This window comes from Bactrocera latifrons, unplaced genomic scaffold (genome assembly GCF_001853355.1).
Source record: "Bactrocera latifrons isolate USDA-ARS-PBARC rearing strain unplaced genomic scaffold, ASM185335v1 scaffold_1232, whole genome shotgun sequence".
Lineage (NCBI taxonomy): Eukaryota > Metazoa > Arthropoda > Insecta > Diptera > Tephritidae > Bactrocera > Bactrocera latifrons.
In genome coordinates, this window is record NW_017534667.1 from 29,965 (window position 1) to 37,658 (window position 7,694).

Here is a 7,694-nt window from a genome sequence, read left to right on the forward strand (position 1 = left end):
ACCATGAACGCTTGCACGCTACCTTCGGTACTTTTCGTATCGCAAGAATTTCGGCGATCGCCTTGTTGTTGTTGCTGTAACGGCGATCGCCTTCTCTTAATGTGTTAACGGCCGTGATCTGCTGTACAGAGACGGGTGCGTATTTGCCTACAAGAAAAGAGTGGTCCGAKAGGACGTTAGATCCTCGGAACGTACGCACGTYAAAGACGCTGSAGATGTGTCTTCTGTYTATCACAACATGATCGAGTTAGTAGCTTTTCGATCCGGTGACAGCCAAGTAGCCAAGAACGATTTTGATGCCGTGAAGAGGGCAGCTATCATAAGTGCATTGTGACTTCATTCATGAACAGAGGTGAATGCCAGACTCGCCGGCGAAGTCTCTCTCCCACCACGAATCCCTACTCGTTTTAGTCCTTTTCCCGTCCATCCCACTTCTTGGACGAGGACATCAACCAGCTGGGCAGTGCCACTTTCGAAATTAGGGTACCAGATACTCCAGTGTCATAGCCTTAAATCATGGCCAAAAGTGGAGTATTTYATCCAAAGTTGTTGTCTCCTTTTCATTGGGAGTGGTTTCTAAGTGCGGGTTCCAAACCCTGCTCACTACCTCGATAGGCGAGTAGCGTAAAGCTTTTTAAACATTTATGTATATAGYGTGTCGCTTGTTTCAAGACCAATGTCAACTCGCAGGCGGATCTCTGGTAAACAATTGTTGCMATTGACTTACATGTTATAAATAGCCCATACAGGAGGTAAAGTTCTTTGTATGGGATATACCCGCTAGTTAAAAAAAACAAAGGCTAGGAACACGTTCGCAAAATTTACTAAAATATCGGATCTCACAAGTAAACCATTGAGTTCGGAAATTATTTCTGAGGGATTCTTAATGGTAATGGTTGGTATCCTTGTCATATGTTCAGTAGTAGAAAAGCGAGATCCCGAGCTCTCTTAACAAGCAAAGGTAAAAGTTTTGGATCCTATCCATGATGTTTGTTATAAAAAGACCACCAAAGTGAAATCACTAGATTTAGTAAATTTTATAAGGCTAGGTTTATAGACCTAGAACCACTCAGTTAACAGCACTATGAATACTTTACTAAAATAGTAATAAGTGTATGAGAAATACATGTAAGACCAACAAGATAACTCAGGGTGCACACGACAGCAATAAATATTTCTTTACGTTTACGTAACAATTGTGGCCATTCATCAATTATAGCAGTAATGAAACCTTCCATTGTACAGAATTGTGAATCAAGCCCAATAAGAAGTAACATAAAAAAGAAAAGACAAGACCATAAGGGTGAACCTGGTAGTTGTAACACTGCTGATGGATATACCAAAAATGCCAAACCAGGACCTGTAAATACCGAAAATACAAATATTATAATATAAAAGCAAACGTTGAAACAATTAAGCTAAGAGAGCCATAAAATACATTGGGGGGATCCTCTTGTTCTTGCAAAACCTTTGAACGGCGCAGGACTTGCAAAATTTTCCTCTTGGTAAAACGGCACAACAACAAACACACATGGAAAATTATTTGCAATCGCTGGAAAATATGTCAGATTAAAACCCATGTTTATTTGCGTGCAATGACAAGTAAAAATATAATTGCAACCCTGTTTAGCTGTCATTTTACATAAAGRTATATTTCGTCGTTAAATTATTGAGGAAGGTGAGTTTAAAAAAAATTTATATTTTCTACTTAAATGATAAAGATTTGTTCCTTTTTTTTAAGAATGAATGCAGAAATAGAATGCTATTTAACAATAGTCATTCTTAATAAATTTACCGAATCAGCCGTTCATATATTTTTGGAATGGGTGCTCTCTTGGCCTTGCATATTTCGGTATAAAATTTCTGCATTTTTTGTCATCGTGCAATCCTGCAACAGTAAGAGAATCCCCCTATTGTTAAAGTTTGTTTGAAAGTTGGGKTTGGCTCGCTCCTGAATAGGTTTAATACACAATTCCAATAAAAAGCCTCGAGCTTAATATACTAGCTTGCTGAAGAAGCTTTTTCCTCTAGTGTGTTCATTACCAATACCAATACAAATTACTAGAAGAGAGTTGATGCATAAGAAAATGTTGCAAATAATTAAATTTTACTGTAAAGATGTTACAGTATGATTACATGTAATTCACTGAGTCTAATTTTAATGCCATATCTAAGCAACTCATGTTCCAAATAAAATAAAAACTAATCCATAACGTTATCTTGACATCTTTGTGATATGGTTTAAAAATTAGTAGAATTTGTGTACAANCTAAGTATGAAGTTGGTCTAGACCTTAGCCCAAACCTCATATTCCCAATGTAATCAATTCCGATTTTTTTGGTTGACGTTCAATATGATCTTAATACAATTTTTTATTTTAAAGYTTTGCAAACACTAGAATTTGATTTGATTCTGATACTATAAGATGTGTGGTTGCATCATTGGTTGGTAGTCGAACTTAGSCCTTACTTCTTCCAGCAGCATTTAAAATCATAATTTTTATTGTGAAATATTTGTAAGGGTTAACATTGCCTATTAATATGATTAAAATAATATTTATAGTTAAATTAATTATGTTTTTTTAAATTCTCAGTTAGTAACTAATTTTTTTTCTGTAAAATATCAGTAATAATCAACTTGAACAACTGAGTCAAYGCATAGAAATATAGTACGTTCCCAAATGAATTCAATTCTACTAAACATACCTATTTTAATTTTTAATGAACACATTTTTTACCGGCCTATTATTGCATATATGTAACAGGTGAGCCCATTCACATCGACGAAATTTTCTTCCCTCCGTCCGATTATCTTTCTATGTTCTGTCATAGCCTACTTAAAATTTCAGATATCTCCCTAGAAAATTCATGTTATCTTTATTAATATACACATACGGTATATGTGAACTAAGGAAAGTTTTGGAAAACTGCAATAAATTTTTGGTACGAAATTACATTGCGGTGCGGTCGGTCTAAAAGAGATCAAGTGTTATGTGAATATAGGTTGCAAAATTAGGTGAAATCAGTTCGAAGTTTTTGGAAGATCCTCGTAATTCTCTTAAAATGAGATATACACAACTCTTAAAATATATGAAATTTGTTCATACACATAGTGAACTCCAAATAATAATACACATACCATTCTTGGATTTAAAAAAAAAATTAATTAATTCATTGTTTATATTTCTAAATTTATAATACTTTTTCTTACTAAAAAACATGAGTAGAACATAGTTGTGCAGTTAAAGAAAATACATTATTTTAATTATAATTTAATCATACCAGATGCAGCTACTTCTGCAACCGGCCTTTGCTGCTCGTTTGCCATRAAGCCCACAACGGAGAATATCACAAATCCAGCAAACATGCTTGTACTCGAATTAACCGTACATACAATTAAAGCATCTCTAAAAAGTAAAAAGACAATTATAATTACTATCTCGTGATCTGATAAYAGATATAAGACTAACTTGTAGACATTATTTGTAAATTTATTATAGCTGCCAAGCGCAACTAATGTTCCAAGTCCAAGTCCATAAGAGAAGAAAATTTGTGTAACCGCATCAATCCATACCTATGGTCATATTTAATTATTCAACATGATAAAATAATATTTTTGGTTATTTTATACTTCTAAAACTTTATTCCTTCTAATGCCCCTGGAAGGGTTATACCACGAGTAAGTAATACAGTTAGCAAGACATATGGAAATAGTGCTGTGAARTAAACTACTTTGCCTGTCCATTTTACTCCTTTCCATATACAGAAGTAGCATAGAATCCATACAAGTAGCAGAGTTCCCGCCAATTCCCAGCGAATATTTCCAATATGTTCGATACCATCAGATATTTGCAGTGCGCGACGTCTGAATGAACGAAAAACATTTATCAATCAAATACTATTATACTACAATATCCGTTATACATAAGTATATAATGTGCATTAGTTCTAAATTATACACATTTAAATTACCGTACAGAACTTTTAGAAAATACGTTGTGGATCATTAATTTAACTTTACTGAGAAATTATCAGAAACCTACTATTAGTAAAAAATTCTCTCTGAATTTGAACTATATATCCTACAAATTTACCGATATTTTCGCTAAAAAGTCAACGAAAAGCCTGGATTTACATATTCAGGACCTATGGGCTAGAACAGTTTTGAACCGATGTGTACAATTTTTTTTTCATAAAGCGATTTACTTCAAGGGCAGTATTTCTATAAAATATCATCCTGATATATTAATTGATTCCAGATTTAGAATATAAAATTTTGTTATGTGGGAAATATGCGTGGTTACGGACCGATTACGCTTATTTTCACACTGTAACATAGGAGTTTCGAAGTCGTCATAACCTCCAAGTCGTAGACAATTTCGTCTATCTTGGAACCAGTATTARCACCAACAACAATTTCAGCCTCGAAATCCAACGCAGATTAACTGTAGCCAACAGGGGATATTTTGGACCAAGTAGGCAATTGAGAAGTAAAGGCGTGTCACGGCGAAATAAGGCCAAACTCTAAAAGTCATTCATTATTCTCGTCCAGATATTTTGGATCGATACATTGCAGAGGCATGAACGATGACAATATCTGAGGAGTCAATGTTACGAGTTTTCAAGAGAAAATTTCAGCAGAAAATGTATCGACATTTGCGCATTGGCAACGGCGAATATCGCATTCGATGGAACAATCAGCTGTACGAKTTATACAATACGACGTCATTGACATAGTTCAGCGAACTAAAAGACAGCGGTTATGGTGGATAGGTCATGTCGTCCGTATGGATGAAAATGCTCCAAGTCTGAAAGTATTCGACGTAGTATTCGCTGGGGCAGAAGGACCTGGTTGCACTTAGTATCTGAGTTGTTAACTTYGCTATAACCACGTAAGCTGACTAGAATCCGAGGTTTAGAGCGCTCAAAATCGTAGATGTGCAGGAAAAGTCAACTTTTGGTAAAGCATGTGAAGCAATGGGGTAGCTTGATGATGATGACCGCTGGGGCGAAACGAGGACGATGCCATTTGCTGCTGAACTTGCTTCAGGCAAACGTAAAGGTTGTGAAGACTGGAATGGCCGCATCCTTGCTATGTGGTGGCAGATCACTTTGCATGAAAAGAAAAGCCCGTTTGAAACATCACCAAAAGTAGTATTTGTCTATTACAATGGAGCAAATTGATCGTGTGGAACGAATGCAAATGGCATAAGAGCAAACGATTGAAGCACAGGATGGCAGCGTGAAGTCAAAGCATGTCAAGTGGGCCATGAAAAATTCGAAAAATTTCTGATTTTGAAAATTAGCAGTTCATTAGGAAGGGGATCAAACGCGTACCCTGCCATATAAATATTTCGTCAAAATAAATTTTTTGTTAAAGATATTGAAGGTTGAAATTTAGAAAAACTGGTACTACCTATTCTTCAAAACTTAAAATCCCAAATAATCAATAACGGCAGAGACGATGGGCGTGGCACCCCCCACTTTTTGATGAAACCCCATATCTCGAGAYGGAACTGACTGACTTCGACAAAATTTGGAGCGTAACATTTATTTATATGGCTATGTCACATTACGAAAATTTTAATTAGATTTGATAAATTCACTTTCCACTACACAAATTAAAAAGYAATTCATATAACGGAATAAWATTTTACATTAATAATTGGTTTCAAGTATATCACCTTATCACAAAAAATTTATCAAATCCAAACTTAACTGTTCAAGCCCCTAGGTATCGAATATATGGACCAAAGTATCTATAGTTGACTTTTGATCGAAAATATCGGTCAAAGTATGAGATATTTAATTGAAATTCTGTGGTAATCATTCTCTRACAATGGTGAGAGTGTATGTAAAAGATGGGTTAAATAGGGCCAATACTTCCGTTAGCCCACATATACCTACTGTAAAGATTTTCAAACTTCCGGATGACTTTACATACTATATCGGCCAATATTTACAAGGTGGCTGATGTATTTTGCTACATTAAGAAACTCAAATAATTGTTTTTTTCAGTGTATATAATTCATTTTTCTTCTATTCATTTTAAAGCTCATTTAGTTTTATTAAATATAGCTTAATCAGTTTTAAAAATAATGGAATTTAAGTGCCCCCCCTGCTCGTTGATGCATGTTCGGCATCTTACCAAAAAGTTGTTCATTACTATTTTCTCGAATGGACTGCCAAATTTTGGACTCATTCAAATTTGTTGGTTTTGCTTTGTAGACTTCCTGTTTGCAATAACCCCACAAGAAAAAGTCCGGTGCTGTAAGGTCAGGCGACCTGGGTGGCCAACGGAGTATGGAGTTTCTGGATATCGGCTTATTGGGAAATTTTCGTCGCAATTCTGTCATAACAGGTTGGGCTATATGACGAGCTCCACCATCTTGCTGAAACCACACAGAGTTGAAAGACATTCTCATTCGGCGTAATTCTGGATAGTAAACTCGTTTTCTTTGAAGAAGTAGGGCCCGACAATGCAGCGTGATGAAACTGCACACCACACTGTGACACGTAGTGGATGCAATTCCGTCTCATGGAGTATCCGTGGGTTGGAAACACTCCATATTCGACAATTTTCTTTGTTTATGATGCCGTTTAAATCGAAATGGGCCTCGTCAGACATGAAAAGACAGTTCAACATGTTTCCATCCTCTTCCACCATTTGAAGCATCTTCTGGCGAAATTCGGCAAGTCTGCAGTGTTCAGTTTGTTGGCCATTTGAATTTTATATGGGAATAAGTCCAAATCTTTGTGCATAATTGACTCTAATGACTGTCTGCATTTGAGCAGATAGGCTTCTTGTCGAAACGCGTGGATTGTTTTGTATGGCAGCAGCTACAGCAGCGATTGTTTCCTCCGTTCGAACTGAAGGGTTTCGTTGGTAAGGTCTTCTGTTGACTGTCCCATACTCGGCAAAATTGTTTACAAGTCTCATTATGGTCCATCTGCTCCGAGGATTGCCACCAAGCGTACGCCTTTACTCTCTTTGGACCGAAACTGCGGACTCCAGTGCGCGATAGCGGCGGACAATCCAAATTCTTGTTTCAGTGTCCCAGTTATCCATTTTTGTTAAATGTAAAAGTCAATCTGCAAAATAAAAAAAAAATAACCTGATTCATTAAATAGAAAAAAGTTATTTAATTTTTTTTTTTGGTAGCGGCTTTCATCAGCCACCCTGTACATAACGTGTTTTACTCATAACAGTATACCTTAGTACCTAAACAAAATACAATTTTGCKAAAAATTGTCCGAGTTYCCATCTAACTATTATCAGTATTTTCAATAATCCGACTGGTACCTTGTTGAAAAACATGCCATTACCAGATTTATGCTTCATGAATTTCCTGATCACGAACTTGYCTGCTTCTCAATCGTTGTTGCTCATTGTAAGCTTCGCGAACCTCTCGTGATTGTTGCGCTTGATGTTCCACCATTCCGATTCGCGCAGATTCCCTTGCAGTAGCATTTTTCTTTTCCAAACGACGTGCTATAACGTTGGACCGTTATACGTCAGGAACGCCGACCGATATTAGCGCGATTTCTTCGACTCAATATTTTTCAGTAATTTAGCTATTAAATAGCCGAAATAATTTACAAATAAAAAGGGGCTAAACTTGAGTGCARCCGAACATTTTATACTCTTAAAACTTGCAGGAATCAAAGCCTGGGAAATACTTTAAGATGTAAAGC

The 7,694-nt window shown here is 36.2% G+C and overlaps 1 pseudogene; it reads right to left on the bottom strand.

Annotated features, from left to right (window-relative positions):
- Positions 1 to 1,082: 1,082 nt before the first annotated feature.
- LOC108978527 lies at positions 1,083 to 7,470 on the bottom strand (annotated as a pseudogene).
- Positions 7,471 to 7,694: the final 224 nt, after the last annotated feature.